Consider the following 17,275-nt stretch of genomic DNA (forward strand, 5'->3'; position numbering starts at 1 on the left):
ACGGATATAATACAGTGAGGACACTGGGGTGACGGATATAATACAGTGAGAACACTGGGGTGATGGATATAATACAGTGAGGACACCGGGGTGATGGATATAATACAGTGAGGACACCGGGGTGACGGATATAATACAGTGAGGACACCGGGGTGATGGATATAATACAGTGAGGACACCGGGGTGATGGATATAATACAGTGAGGACACTGGGGTGATGGATATAATACAGTGAGGACACCGGGGTGATGGATATAATACAGTGAGGACACCGGGGCGACGGATATAATACAGTGAGGACACCGGGGCGACGGATATAATACAGTGAGGACACCGGGGTGATGGATATAATACAGTGAGGACACCGGGGTGACGGATATAATACAGTGAGGACACCGGGGTGATGGATATAATACAGTGAGGACACCGGGGCGACGGATATAATACAGTGAGGACACCGGGGTGATGGATATAATACAGTGAGGACACCGGGGCGACGGATATAATACAGTGAGGACACCGGGGTGATGGATATAATACAGTGAGGACACCGGGGCGACGGATATAATACAGTGAGGTCACCGGGGTGATGGATATAATACAGTGAAGACACCGGGGCGACGGATATAATACAGTGATGACACCGGGGTGATGGATATAATATAGTGAGGACACCGGGGCGACGGATATAATACAGTGAGGACACCGGGGTGATGGATATAATACAGTGAGGACACCGGGGTGATGGATATAATACAGTGAGGACACCGGGGTGATGGATATAATACAGTGAGGACACCGGGGCGACGGATATAATACAGTGAGGACACCGGGGTGACGGATATAATACAGTAAGAACACTGGGGTGATGGATATAATACAGTGAGGACACCGGGGTGATGGATATAATACAGTGAGGACACCGGGGCGACGGATATAATACAGTGAGGACACCGGGGCGACGGATATAATACAGTGAGGACACCGGGGTGACGGATATAATTCAGTGAGGACACCGGGGTGACGGATATAATACAGTGAGGACACCGGGGCGACGGATATAATACAGTGAGGACACCGGGGCGACGGATATAATACAGTGAGGACACCGGGGTGATGGATATAATACAGTGATGACACCGGGGTGACGGATATAATACAGTGATGACACCGGGGTGACGGATATAATACAGTGAGGACACCGGGGCGACGGATATAATACAGTGAGGACACCGGGGCGACGGATATAATACAGTGAGGACACCGGGGCGACGGATATAATACAGTGAGGACACCGGGGCGACGGATATAATACAGTGAGGACACCGGGGCGACGGATATAATACAGTGAGGACACCGGGGCGACGGATATAATACAGTGAGGACACCGGGGCGACGGATATAATACAGTGAGGACACCGGGGCGACGGATATAATACAGTGAGGACACCGGGGTGACGGATATAATACAGTGAGGACACCGGGGTGATGGATATAATACAGTGAGGACACCGGGGTGATGGATATAATACAGTGAGGACACCGGGGTGATGGATATAATACAGTGAGGACACCGGGGTGATGGATATAATACAGTGAGGACACCGGGGTGATGGATATAATACAGTGAGGACACCGGGGTGATGGATATAATACAGTGAGGACACCGGGGTGATGGATATAATACAGTGAGGACACCGGGGTGATGGATATAATACAGTGAGAACAATGGGGTGATGGATATAATACAGTGAGGACACCGGGGCGATGGTTATAATACAGTGAGGACACCGGGGCGATGGATATAATACAGTGAGGACACCGGGGCGACGGATATAATACAGCGAGAATACTGGGGTGATGGATATAATACAGTGAGGACACCGGGGTGACGGATATAATACAGTGAGAATACTGGGGTGATGGATATAATACAGTGAGGTCACCGGTGTGACGGATATAATACAGTGAGGTCACCGGGGCGGCGGATATAATACAGTGAGAACACTGGGGTGATGGATATAATACAGTGAGGACACCGGGGTGATGGATATAATACAGTGAGGACACCGGGTGATGGATATAATACAGTGAGGACACCGGGTGATGGATATAATACAGTGAGGACACCGGGGTGATGGATATAATACAGTGAGAACACTGGGGTGATGGATATAATACAGTGAGGACATCGGGGTGATGGATATAATACAGTGAGGACACCGGGTGATGGATATAATACAGTGAGGACACCGGGGTGACGGATATAATACAGTGAGGTCACCGGGGCGGCGGATATAATACAGTGAGAACACTGGGGTGATGGATATAATACAGTGAGGACACTGGGGTGATGGATATAATACAGTGAGGACACCGGGGTGACGGATATAATACAGCGAGAATACTGGGGCGATGGATATAATACGGTGAGGACACCAGGGTGACGGATATAATACAGTGAGAACACTGGGGTGATGGATATAATACAGTGAGGACACCGGGGGGATGGATATAATACAGTGAGGACACCGGGGTGATGGATATAATACAGTGAGGTCACCGGGGCGGCGGATATAATACAGTGAGAACACTGGGGTGATGGATATAATACAGTGAGAACACCAGGGTGACGGATATAATACAGTGAGGACACCGGGGCGGCGGATATAATACAGTGAGAACACTGGGGTGATGGATATAATACAGTGAGGTCACCGGGGCGGCGGATATAATACAGTGAGAACACTGGGGTGATGGATATAATACAGTGAGAACACCAGGGTGACGGATATAATACAGTGAGGACACCGGGGCGGCGGATATAATACAGTGAGAACACTGGGGTGATGGATATAATACAGTGAGGTCACCGGGGCGGCGGATATAATACAGTGAGAACACCGGGGTGACGGATATAATACAGTGAGAACACTGGGGTGATGGATATAATACAGTGAGGACACCGGGGTGACGGATATAATACAGTGAGGTCACCGGGGCGGCGGATATAATACAGTGAGGTCACCGGGGTGATGGATATAATACAGTGAGTGCCTGAGTCCATTCTCACATATCTGATAATAATGTATCCATATTACATTCATCCTTTTGCCTCTTGGACACATTTTGCTGCGTTACTGCGGTACTCAAGACCGGAAATGATGGTTTGTGGCGAGAGATGTGCTGCCTCATGTTCCAGTTGGTTTCCTGGGAGAATCACAGTCTCAGGGTCCACTGAGCCCTCAGACCAAAAGGACTAAAATTAGCCAGAGATGTTTTCATTTTGTGGGATGCAGGGTCTGCTGAGGATATGTCATGTGACACAAGACGCTGACTCCCACCAATTACCCCAGCCCCCAATGAGAATTTATCTAACCACCTTACTAACGTTTCATCAGGAATATGTGAGATTCTGCATCTACTGCTATAAATAATGTAACCAGCGACCTGTGGAATCAGGAGGAAACCTCAACCAAGAGCCACTCCGCTCACATGCAAAAGATATCAGCCCCTCACTGCTGCTCTACTAGTGATGGCGCCGGGGTAAGAAACATCACGTATCAAAGAGATCAGTGGAATGTTCAATGTGACATGTAAGCAGGTGGTATTATAGTAGTTATATTATTATTATTTATTGTTATAGCGCCATTTATTCCATGGCGCTTTACATGTGAGGAGGGGTATACATAATAAAAACAAGTACAATAATCTTAAACAATACAAGTCACAACTGGTACAGGAGGAGAGAGGACCCTGCCCGCGAGGTCTCACAATCTACAAGGGATGGGTGAGAATACAGTAGGTGAGGATAGAGCTGGTCCTGCAGAGGTTTGGTCCATCGGTGGTTACTGCAGGTTGTAGGCTTGTCGGAAGAGGTGGGTCTTCAGATTCTTTTTGAAGGTTTCGATGGTAGGCGAGAGTCTGATGTGATGTGGTAGAGGGTTCCAGAGTAGGGGGGATACGCGAGAGAAATCTTGTATAAGATTAGTAGTTATATTCTTGTACATAGGGGCAGTATTATAGTAGTTATATTCTTGTACATAGGAGCAGTATTATAGTAGTTATATTCTTGTACATAGGGGCAGTATTATAGTAGTTATATTCTTGTACATAGGGGCAGTATTATAGTAGTTATATTCTTGTATATAGGAGCAGTATTATAGTAGTTATATTCTTGTACATAGGAGCAGTATTATAGTAGTTATATTCTTGTACATAGGGGCAGTATTATAGTAGTTATATTCTTGTACATAGGAGCAGTATTATAGTAGTTATATTCTTGTACATAGGGGCAGTATTATAGTAATTATATTCTTGTACATAGGAGCAGTATTATAGTAGTTATATTCTTGTACATAGGAGCAGTATTATAGTAGTTATATTCTTGTACATAGGGGGCAGTATTATAGTAGTTATATTCTTGTACATAGGGGGCAGTATTATAGTAGTTATATTCTTGTACATAGGGGGCAGTATTATAGTAGTTATATTCTTGTACATAGGGGGCAGTATTATAGTAGTTATATTCTTGTACATAGGGGCAGTATTATAGTAATTATATTCTTGTACATAGGAGCAATATTATAGTAGTTATATTCTTGCACATAGGGGCGGTATTATAGTAGTTATATTCTTGTACATAGGGGCGGTATTATAGTAGTTATATTCTTGTACATAGGGGCGGTATTATAGTAGTTATATTCTTGTACATAGGGGCAGTATTATAGTAGTTATATTCTTGTACATAGGAGCAGTATTATAGTAGTTATATTCTTGTACATAGGGGCAGTATTATAGTAGTTATATTCTTGTACATAGGGGCAGTATTATAGTAGTTATATTCTTGTACATAGGGGCAGTATTATAGTAGTTATATTCTTGTATATAGGAGCAGTATTATAGTAGTTATATTCTTGTACATAGGAGCAGTATTATAGTAGTTATATTCTTGTACATAGGGGCAGTATTATAGTAGTTATATTCTTGTACATAGGAGCAGTATTATAGTAGTTATATTCTTGTACATAGGGGCAGTATTATAGTAATTATATTCTTGTACATAGGGGCAGTATTATAGTAATTATATTCTTGTACATAGGAGCAGTATTATAGTAGTTATATTCTTGTACATAGGGGGCAGTATTATAGTAGTTATATTCTTGTACATAGGGGGCAGTATTATAGTAGTTATATTCTTGTACATAGGGGCAGTATTATAGTAATTATATTCTTGTACATAGGAGCAATATTATAGTAGTTATATTCTTGTACATAGGGGGCAGTATTATAGTAGTTATATTCTTGTACATAGGGGCAGTATTATAGTAATTATATTCTTGTACATAGGAGCAATATTATAGTAGTTATATTCTTGTACATAGGGGGCAGTATTATAGTAGTTATATTCTTGTACATAGGAGCAGTATTATAGCAGTTATATTCTTGTACATAGGAGCAGTATTATAGTAGTTATATTCTTATATGAAGGGGCAGTATTATAGTAGTTATATTCTTGTACATAGGGGCAGTATTATAGTAGTTATATTCTTGTACATAGGAGCAGTATTATAGTAATTATATTCTTGTACATAGGGGCAGTATTATAGTAGATATATTCTTGTACATAGGGGCAGTATTATAGTAGATATATTCTTGTACATAGGGGCAGTATTATAGTAGTTATATTCTTGTACATAGGAGCAATAAATCATGTTATAATCCACAGAAATATTCCCTCCACATAACTCAGTATCAGTTTGCTCAATCTTGTACTATTCCATGCTGAGTACACAAAATCCATTGCCTTCTAGCACAGGGTCCATGGAGGCCTTTTCCCCATAGGGCTGTTGACCCGGGGTCCTGGGAGCCTGATCCTTTTCAGAGACGCAGTCTCATCCAGATGGCAGTCAGTGTCCTTATAGTGCAGGCGAGCAGCGCTGCGGGGTCCTTACATCATGGAAACTGCGCTTACTGCACTGACTTACATGCTGGAATTTCACAAATGCAACTTAATGCTCTTTGCTTCCTTGTAAGGCAGCGGAGTTACATCTATATTCCTGCCTAACCCCTATAGTGTTGGGAAGAGCCAAAAATGCTGGTGCAGACGGCCACTTACAGACCCCGGTCCATGAATGCAATGCTGGGATAGATTGTACTCACCTGTCCTACAGTCACCCCCCCAGTAATGGCTGATAACAGGGAGTAATAGATTGTAGGTCTTTTATTAAATAAAAATACTTTCACATGACACTAACTATGATACATTACAAATAAAACACAACAGAACAAAACATAAGAACAAAGCTCCAATCAGACGGCAACAAACGACAAAAAAAGAAACCTACTAATCAGGGACAAGAAAGAAAAATTCCAATTAAATAAAGAAAGCAAAAACAAAAGACAACAAAAAAAATACTCATAACTTACATTAATACCCCTGTAAAAATTATAAATAGTAAATAGTATAAAATCATGTAAGACCCCCGGCCCAGCTTCATTCATACTACTATATACAACCCCAACTACATTCACACCGTCCTATATACAATATTATAAACAATATATACACTATAAACACATTATATACAGATTTATACAACGCCGCAAACACAACAAAACCCTACTGGTCCCACTGCCTTACCTTACAGCCACCCGCTTGCACCGCCACATACACCCTACAACAAACCTAAATACAATACACTGTACAAAATTATTATTAATTTTTTTTAATTTATTTATTTTATTTTTTGTATTATTTTTTTAATATATTTATAAACACACACCTACACTAACTATCCCGCCACCCCTGATCCAGCTCTGGCCACAAAGTTCAGGAATTATCCGAGCTAGGATCAGGCCCCAAAGTTTTTCCCCAGGCGGGGCCTGGGCCAGGCCAGATCAGTCTCTTATCACCGCCGTTGAACCCCCAATCCCCCCACCCAACCTAACTAAGACCCTCTATTATACACACTATATACAATATATACAATACACTATATACAACATATACATAAACCAACATCACAGAACACAACCTACATACTCACCACCCAAGGCTCAAGTTCGATGCCTGCAAACCTTCTATTCAGGGAACAGAAATACAAAACAAAAACCTAGGGTGTAAAGATATCAGCCCACCACCAGGATATAGGAGCGCTAACGGACTAAGGCACCCCGAAGGAGAAACCCCTCCAGAGATGGGCCGCCCTCCGGGCACCCAGTCCTTCGCACTCCAGAGAACGCACCTTCACCAGGGCACCTAGGATGCTGCTACAAACTTCATCTACACGGAGGATTTTACTCTGCGTCGTAACTAAAACTCGTGCGTTCCACGTGAAGTACCTGACCACTGCGCTGACTAAGAATAAAGTGACTCGGTCCCTTCTCCCGAGGTCTCTGAACGCTCCATAGGCCCACTCGGCATAGGACAGAGTGGCCAGCCGCGGCCAACCAATGGAAGCGCCCACCCTGTTGTACACCTCTGTATTAAAGGGACAATGAAGCAGGAAGTGCTCCATGCTTTCCAGCATGGTAGCGCAAGCCACACGGGGACAATTCCTGTCCTCGGAGCTCCTGTACTTCAAATTGTCCTTCACATACAACTTACCTTGGAAGCAGCGCCAAGTCAAGTCCCAATACTTCTTGGGGATCCTGCTAGAATTTAACAAACTTAACCCAACCTCTAGATCCTGACTTGGGCAGTCCTTGAGGACCAATGGTTTCTGAAAATGCGAAAGCAAGACCCGCATGTCGAGGAGTTTCCTCGGGAGGGACCTCACTTCCCACACTCCCAGACCCCACCGGCGCATCATTTTCAGAACCGGGGTAACATAAGCCGGGAGATGCCCGTGCGGTGTGCGGAGATCCTTCAATCTTCCCCCTGTCTCCCATTCCTGGAAGAAAGGCTGAAACCATCCCTTGCAGGAGAATACCCACGGAGGAGCCCTCTCTTTCCAGAGGTTTGCCACGTTAACTTTCAAAAAGGTGTTCACTAGGAACACCACGGGGTTTACCATATTCAACCCCCCTAGTCTCCTCGTGCGGTAAGTGACCTCCCGTTTGACTAGGTTCAGTCTATTCCCCCATAACATCTGGAAGAACAGACTGTAGACCCGTGTCCAGAGAGGCTCTGGTAAGACACAGATGCTGCCCAGGTAGATTAACAAGGGGAGCAGGAAAGCTTTGCACAGGTCAACCCTTTCCCTCAGGGTCAAAGACCAACCCTTCCATTGGTCCACTCTTTGGGCGACACCTTTGATTCTGCCTTCCCAGTTTTTTGTGGGGTAATCACCCTGGCCAAATTCGATGCCTAGGACTTTGGCATGTTCTTGGGGTTCGGGGAGGGTGTCCGGAAGATCAAACGCGGGATCCCCACCTCCCAGCCAGAGACTCTCACACTTGTCCTGGTTGACCTTGGACCCGGATGCCTCCGAGTAGCTCTCCACTTCTGACATCACCACCATCGCCTCCTCTTGCGAAGAAACAAAGACGGTAACGTCGTCCGCGTAGGCCACTACCCTCAGGATAGCCTCCGGCGCCACCCCGCCCATCCTCACCCCCGCCAACGGTCCACAATCGACCCTTCTGAGGAAGGGATCAATCGCAAACGCGTAAAGCAAAGGGCTAAGAGGGCAGCCCTGACGGACACCGGATCCTACCCCGAAAGGTTGTCCAATCCACCCGTTTACCAGAGGGAAAGTCTCAGCCCCTGCGTACAAGGTCTTAAGCCAGTCCACAAACCCTCCAGGCAGACCATACCTCAAAAGAGTGGACCAGAGGTACTCGTGGTCGACCCGATCAAAGGCTTTTGCCTGATCCAGGGTCAGCAAGAACCCCTTCCAAAGGCCCGCCCTGCCTTGCTCCACGGCCTCTCGGACACCCAGAACAGCACTGAAAGTGCTACGGCCAGGAACGCAACAGTGCTGAGCCTCCGAAAGGAGCCGCGGTGCAAACTTCACCAGCCTGTTGAAGAGTATCTTAGCCAAAACCTTCCTGTCCACATTGAGAAGTGATATGGGACGCCAATTCTCAATGCGTGACGGATCCTTACCCTTTGACAAAATGATCAGAGCCGACCTCCTTAATGATCTAGGCAGAGTGCCCGAGGAGAGACACTCATTAAACACCTGAGTCAAGAGGGGGACCAAGGAGTCCCTAAAAGTCCTAAAGAACTCGGATGTTAAGCCATCCAGACCTGGCGATTTTTTGGGCCGGAGCCCATCGATCGCCAGTCTCACTTCCTCTTCTTTGATCGCTTCTGCCAAACCGCCCAGCGAGAGGTCAGCCCCTGGCTCAGGAACAGCTTCAGCCAGGAAAGCCGACATCCTGTCACGATCCAGTTCCTTCCTTCCCAAGAGGTGCGAGTAGTATGAACTGACGACCTCCAAGATCCCTGATCTGGACCTTCTCAGGGATCCCGTACTGTCCATCAGCCCCGTCACTATCTTACTATTCACTGACATCTTGCAGCTTCTGTAGGGGTCGGGCGAGTAGTACTTCCCGTAGTCCCTCTCAAAAACCAAAGATGCGTGCCTATCGTACTGACACCTCATTAGCAAGGATTTCACACTGGAGATCGCCTCGCGGCTACCCCCAGTCGAGACAAGATGCTCGAGTTTCCTCCTCAGGCTCTGATACAGGCGATCCCTGTTCAGGCTTCTGAGGTTCGAGAGTTGCCGGAAGAATCTCGCCACCTGATGTTTGAACATCTCCCACCACTCAGACTTAGTGTTACTTAGGCCCAGCAGCGGTACCTGGCTCTGAAGAAATTCCTCAAAGGACCGTCTTACAGCTTCTTCCTCAAGAAGTGACGAATTCAGCTTCCAATAACCTCTTCCCATCCGAGGAGTCTCTGTAACGCTCAGAGAAAACATAATCAAACAGTGATCGGAGAATTCCACCTCCACAACCGGCAACGGCGAGGAGGCGGCCTCCTCCTTCAAATAAAACCTGTCTAACCTAGACCTGCACTGACTACCTCTAAAAAAGGTGAACCCCGCGTGGCCTGTGTTGTGCCGGATGTGGACATCCACCAGGCGTGCCTCACTTACTATCCTATTTAGCGCGACGCAATCGTAAGCCAGCCGGTCTCCGGAACCTCCTCTATCACAGGGTCTCGTGACGTTGTTGAAATCCCCTCCAAAGACCACCTGCCGACTCGAAAATAAGAAAGGTTTGATCTTCATGAAGAGACACTTGCGGTCCCACTTGGACTGGGGACCGTAGATGTTAATGAGCCGAAGCTCCTGTCCCCCCATGGAGACATCTAGGATCAAGCATCTCCCCATTTCTAACTCGATCAATCGTCTGCATTCAACCGCTGCGGTCTTAAAAAGGACCGCCACCCCACTATACAGCTCGGCCGCAAGAGACCAGTAGGAGGGCCCGTGCCTCCACTCCCGCCTTGCTTTATGCATGGTTGATAGGTCGGTCAACCTGGTCTCCTGCAAAAACAAAATGTCGGCGTCAAGTTGGCCGAGAAAATGAAAGGCCGTGTACCTTGCCGCTTCTGACTTTATGCTGGCAACATTAATGGTTGCCAGCGTCAACGGGGTGGGTGCCGCCATCATGATTGATTGAATTAGATAGCCTTTTTCTTCCCACCCCCAACAGTTTCACCCTCTTCCTCTGACAATGATGAGTTTTTAGTGCGCTTAAGACAAACAGACTCATCCATTCTCTCCTTACATACACTCTGGCCCTTGTCTGGTGGTCCTGAGGTAGTCCCCCCCCCAGAAGGCTTTGTATTTGCCCCCTGAGAAGAAGACCCAGCGACCTCCTGAGCCCCAACAACCTTGTCCGCAACCTCCGGCCCCGGGTCCCCATCGCCCCCCTCTGGAGGGGAGTCCTGGAGGGCCCGGAACCGGTTAGAGAGATCCACCAGAGGGGGGGCGGCTGGACCTTCCAATGGCACCTGGATCAGGGCTACGGAGTCAGAGGGGTCGCACTCCAAGGAGGAGGCTCGAGGCCCGGACCCCCTCTTATCCTTAGTTGTTTTCCTGTTACCCTTTTTCTTTTGCTGTGACCACTCCCCATCTCCCTCATCCAGACTGTCACCGGATGAAGGTTCCTGGGCAGACATGGCGTCCTTTTGCTCCTCCCTTTCAAGTCTCTTGACTTCCTCGCTCAATTCGCCGTCTTTAGGATCCTCAGCTGCAAGTGAAGCACCCGGGTCAGAGTTTAGGGTCATTACTCCCTGCCCCCTGTTCCCATGGCGCTGCTCCTGCCGCCTGATATTGGATGGCGGCAGCCTGCTCCTCACTGGTTCCCTGCCTCCTCCGCCTCTGCTGGTCCCTTCACCGGCGAGATTAGTCCCGGCTTTCGCCTGTCCCGCACTCGCCGCTTTCAGGACCGCATTGGCAAAGGAACGCGGACAGCGACTGAACGGGTGACCGAGGTCACCACACAGGTTACACCTAATCCTGCCACAGGTAGCAGCGAGATGGCCGAGGTCCCCACACAGTGCGCATTTCTGGGTGGTACACTGCGCACTGAAGTGTGTGGGGCTGCCGCACCTGTGACAGACCTTAGGCTGCCCCCGGTAGAAAATCAAGATCCTGTCCCTCCCCAAAAATGTTGAGGAAGGGATATGGGTAACGGTGTTTCCTGAAACCTTCAATTTCACCATGAAGGTCCAGGCTCCTGACCAGATACCATGCTCATCGAGGGTCTTCTCGGGAATACCGACGATGTCGCCGTATCGTCCCACCCATGTGGAGATGTCGACACAGGAAAGTGACTCGTTACTGGTCAAAACGGTCACCCTCCTGACCGAATTCTGGCGGGATATTGCCACAGTGTGGAAACCCCGCCATTCGGGGCGACCCCGAGTCAGCTCATGGCGAGACCAGAAAAGCTCAAGGCCCTCAGGTCTCACGAAGCTGACATCGAAGTAGGAGGTCCCATAGGGATGGATCAAGGCGAAGATGTCATATGCCACGAAGCCCATCCCCAGCAGGAGCTCAGCAACCTTTGACCGATCAGGACAGGCATCCTTGCTTACCCACTGGAGACGGGCCACGTTCCTACGGTTACTCCTCTGCCCCGGTGTCGGCAGAGACCAGACAGTCTCTGCCCCTCTATCTCGGAAGGCGGAAAGACCGTGTCTCTCTATCCAGAAAGACAGATCAACTTCCCTCCCCTCTACATTGATGGAACTCTCCCCTCTCCTCAGGGCGTCCAGGAAGCGCTGCTGCAAGTCACCATCCTCAGGGTCACCAGACAAGGGCGCACTACTACCCCCAGCAGTGACAGCTCCTGAATAGCTTGGGGCTGAAGACCCCGCCACCGCTGGGGGGGCAGCGGGACCACTACCTGCTTCCCCTCCACCAACATCAGTAATGCTCTCCTCATTCACTCCTCCACTACTCCCATCATTTGCAACATCACTACTCCCACCATTCACTCCACCACTACTCCCATCATTCACTCCACCACTACTCCCATAATTTGTAACTTCACTACTCCCATCATTCACTCCACCACTACTCCCATCATTCACTCCACCACTACTCCCACCATTCACTCCACCACTACTCCCATCATTCACTCCACCACTACTCCCATCATTCACTCCACCACTGCTCCCATCATTCATTCCACCACTATTCCCACCATTCACTCCACCACTACTCCCTCCATTCACTCCACTACTACTCCCATCATTTCCTGCACAGCTCCTTTCATTCCCCTTACCATTGCCACCACTTCCCGTCACTTTATTACCAGTATTCTCACCACCATTAGTCCCAGTGTTCTCTGCACCTTCCACAGTCACATCCATTTTCTCCTCACTTGTGTCTGGCTTCTCTGCACTCACACCTGCTGGACCGGGGGAGGGGTGCAGCACCACACCCGATTTCCCTTGATTGGTGCTGACTCTCTGTTGTGTCCTTGGAGCGCCCTGCCCCCCCACTGCAGCAGTTTGTACTTTATTATTTTGGGCCCGCTGCTTGTTGGGGGGCGCCGCCTGCCCCGCACCCACAGACTTCAGGGTCCCGGTGTCATGCTGGGGTGCTGGAGCACTCTGTCCCCCTGTCGCAGCAGGGCGCCTCGTGTTCCCTACAGATGATTTATCCTTTTTCTGTCCTTTTTGGACACGCTGCTCCCCTGTCGCAGCTGCGTGCCTGTTCTCCTTTAAGGCGCACTGCGCCCCTGTCACAACAGTGCGCCCCCCTTTCGCCGCACCATGTTCCTCGGACCTGCCCCCCACAGCCCCGGCGTCGGCCGGCTCAGCTGTAGTGAGCAGGGATGGAGTCTGCCCACACCGTCCCCCTTTCGCAACGGCGTGGACACCCACCTCACCCTCCTCAGCCCCGGTGATAACCGGCTTAGCCGCAGAGGGCAGGGAGGGAAACTCCTCGGGGTCCCCTATGTCCGGCGCTGTGAGTACCTCCACAGCCTCGCCCCCTGCACTGTTCCCCGCACAGACGGCAGCACCGCCGGACGTCCTCCTCCTCTCCCCACCTTGCCTATGCCCCGGACCCACTGCAGAGCCCGTGCGTTTAGGTTTGGTGGGGTTTACACAGGAGGTGGTAGGTGTAACATCATCCATCAGTACATATCTGTAACTCACCACCTCCCGTGCGGTCTCCTTCGTCTTCTTCTTCCTCTTCTTAGTTTCCTCTGCTGGCTCGTCCTCACCAGAGGAGAAGCGGTCCAGGTTCACTGGAGACTCCAGCTGTCTGATCTCCTGTAGCAGACCGCCCTCCTCCTCTTCCTCCGCTGACACTCCAGCCTGTGCTGTCGGAGTCCTCTGCCGTGCCGGGAGGCCGCTTCCCTGTTGTTGGCTCTGCGGCTCACTCTCCCGGCTGGTTCCAGCTTGTAGGACTCCAGTCACAGACACGTCGTCGTCCTCCTCCTCCTCCTCGTCGCTTAGGACGCCGGCTGGCGGCTCTCCTGAGGTATTTAACCCCTTCATTTCTGAGAACCGCCGCTGGTTCTTAAACCTCTCCAGGAAGGGACCTGCGCTTTTCTCAATCCCCTCCTGGAGGAGCACTAACCGGACCACCTCATCTCTGAGGGCTCTGAACCTCTGCGAGGTCGCGGGTTTCTCCTTGCTAGAGGCTCGGGTATTCAGGATCCGAGCCTCCCGCAGCTCCTCCTTCAGCTCGGTCAGTGCTTTGCCGGCGTCCTCATACTCACGTAGCATGGCGACCACTCGGGAGGAGAAGGTACTCGTGGACTCGCCGGAGCTCCTCTCCCCCCAGGATGTTCCTGGGCTCTCCTTCCTGGGGCCTGGGGTGCCCCTGTCTCCCTCTCTGAGCGGACGATAAGCCGTCTCAGGGTTGGAGTAGGTGGGTATGTTTCTTCTCACCCGTCCTGACCTCCTCAGTCCCTCTTGGGCCGGTTGCTGCTGCTGCTGCTGCTGCTGCTCTCTGTCCCCCGCCGGCACAGACCGGGGAACAGAAGCCTGGGAAGCCATGCCGGCCTCCCAGGAAGCCTGCCTCTCCCTGGGGAGAAGAGAGGCCGACTCTGGGCCTCCTGCTGGAAGTGCTGGAGTTCACAATACAGGTGCTGCTCCTAGCAGGGTGTGACTGATTGTAGGTCTTTTATTAAATAAAAATACTTTCACATGACACTAACTATGATACATTACAAATAAAACACAACAGAACAAAACATAAGAACAAAGCTCCAATCAGACGGCAACAAACGACAAAAAAATAAACCTACTAATCAGGGACAAGGAAGAAAAAAAAATCCAATAAAATAAGAAAACAAAAACAAAAGACAACAAACCAAATACTCATAACTACATTAATACCGCTGTAAAAATTATAAATAATAAATAGTATAAAATCATACAAGACCCCCGGCCCAGCTTCATTCATACTACTATATACAACCCCAACTACATTCACACCGTCCTATATACAGTATTATAAACAATATACACTATAAACACATTATATACAGATTTATACAACGCCGCAAACACAACAAAACCCTACTGGTCCCACTGCCTTACCTTACAGCCACCCGCTTGCACCGCCACGTACACCCTACAACAAACCTAAATACAATACACTGTACAAAATTATTATTATTATTATTATTTTTTTTTTTAATTATTATTATTTATTTATTTTTATTATTTTTTTTTTTTTTATTTATTTTTTTAATATACTTATAAACACACACCTATACTAACTATCCCGCCACCCCTGATCCAGCTCTGGCCACAAAGTTCAGGAATTATCCGAGCTAGGATCAGGCCCCAAAGTTTTTCCCCAGGCGGGGCCTGGGCCAGGCCAGATCAGTCTCTTATCACCGCCGTTGAAACCCCCCAATCCCCCCACCCAACCTAACTAAGACCCTCTATTATACACACTATATACAATATATACAATATATACATAAACCAACTTCACAGAACACAACCTACATACTCACCACCCAAGGCTCAAGTTCGATGCCTGCAAACCTTCTATTCAGGGAACAAAAATACAAAACAAAAATCTAGGGTGTAAAGATATCAGCCCACCACCAGGATATAGGAGCGCTAACGGACTAAGGCACCCCGAAGGAGAAACCCCTCCAGAGATGGGCCGCCCTCCGGGCACCCAGTCTTTCGCACTCCAGAGAACGCACCTTCCCCAGGGCACCTAGGATGCTGCTACAAACTTCATCTACACGGAGGATTTTACTCTGCGTCGAAACTAAAACTCGTGCGTTCCACGTGAAGTACCTAACCACTGCGCTGACTAAGAATAAAGTGGCTCGGTCCCTTCTCCCGAGGTCTCTGAACGCTCCATAGGCCCACTCGGCATAGGACAGAGTGGCCAGCCGCGGCCAACCAATGGAAGCGTCCACCCTGTTGTACACCTCTGTATTAAAAGGACAATGAAGCAGGAAGTGCTCCATGCTTTCCAGCATGGTAGCACAAGCCTCACGGGGACAATTCCTGTCCTCGGAGCTCCTGTACTTCAAATTGTCCTTCACATACAACTTACCTTGGAAGCAGCGCCAAGTCAAGTCCCAATACTTCTTGGGGATCCTGCTAGAATTTAGCAAACTTAACCCAACCTCTAGATCCCGACTTGGGCAGTCCTTGAGGACCAATGGTTTCTGAAAATGCGAAAGCAAGACCCGCACGTCGAGGAGTTTCCTCGGGAGGGACCTCACTTCCCACATTCCCAGACCCCACCGGCGCATCATTTTCAGAACCGGGGTAACATAAGCCGGGAGATGCCCGTGCGGTGTGCGGAGATCCTTCAATCTTCCCCCTGTCTCCCATTCCTGGAAGAAAGGCTGAAACCATCCCTTGCAGGAGAATACCCACGGAGGAGCCCTCTCTTTCCAGAGGTTTGCCACGTTAACTTTCAAAAAGGTGTTCACTAGGAACACCACGGGGTTCACCATATTCAACCCCCCTAGTCTCCTCGTGCGGTAAGTGACCTCCCGTTTGACTAGGTTCAGTCTATTCCCCCATAACATCTGGAAGAACAGACTTTAGACCCGTGTCCAGAGAGGCTCTGGTAAGACACAGACGCTGCCCAGGTAGATTAACAAGGGGAGCAGGAAAGCTTTGCACAGGTCAACCCTTTCCCTCAGGGTCAAAGACCAACCCTTCCATTGGTCCACTCTTTGGGCGACACCTTTGATTCTGCCTTCCCAGTTTTTTGTGGGGTAATCACCCTGGCCAAATTCGATGCCTAGGACTTTGGCATGTTCTTGGGGTTCGGGGAGGGTGTCCGGAAGATCAAACGCGGGATCCCCGCCTCCCAGCCAGAGACTCTCACACTTGTCCTGGTTGACCTTGGACCCGGATGCCTCCGAGTAGCTCTCCACTTCTGACATCACCACCATCGCCTCCTCTTGCGAAGAAACAAAGACGGTGACATCATCCGCGTAGGCCACTACCCTCTGGATAGCCTCCGGCGCCACCCCGCCCATCCTCACCCCCGCCAACGGTCCACAATCAACCCTTCTGAGGAAGGGATCGATCGCAAACGCGTAAAGCAAAGGGCTAAGAGGGCAGCCCTGGCGGACACCGGATCCTACCCCGAAAGGTTGTCCAATCCACCCGTTTACCAGAGGGAAAGTCTCAGCCCCTGCGTACAAGGTCTTAAGCCAGTCCACAAACCCTCCAGGCAGACCATACCTCAAAAGAGTGGACCAGAGGTACTCGTGGTCAACCCGATCAAAGGCTTTTGCCTGATCCAGGGACAGCAAGAACCCCTTCCAAAGGCCCGCCCTGCCTTGCTCCACGGCCTCTCGGACACCCAGAACAGCACTGAAAGTGCTACGGCCAGGAACGCAACAGTGCTGG

General features: G+C 49.3%; 1 protein-coding gene across 3 annotated transcripts in view; it reads left to right on the forward strand.

Annotated features, from left to right (window-relative positions):
• DAAM2 (dishevelled associated activator of morphogenesis 2) overlaps positions 1 to 17,275 on the forward strand; it is a 281,131-nt gene that overhangs the window by 22,980 nt on the left and 240,876 nt on the right. The window contains exon 1 of one of the 3 annotated variants that reach the window (XM_077282017.1): positions 3,493 to 3,546. The exons of the other annotated variants lie outside the window; for them this stretch is intronic. The gene's annotated coding sequence lies outside the window, so the exon portion shown is untranslated. Of the gene's footprint in view, positions 1 to 3,492; positions 3,547 to 17,275 lie in introns of those variants that run through there. 3 annotated transcript variants of the gene reach the window in all.

The sequence above is a fragment of the Ranitomeya variabilis genome, chromosome 2, assembly GCF_051348905.1.
Source record: "Ranitomeya variabilis isolate aRanVar5 chromosome 2, aRanVar5.hap1, whole genome shotgun sequence".
Taxonomy (NCBI): Eukaryota; Metazoa; Chordata; class Amphibia; order Anura; family Dendrobatidae; genus Ranitomeya; species Ranitomeya variabilis.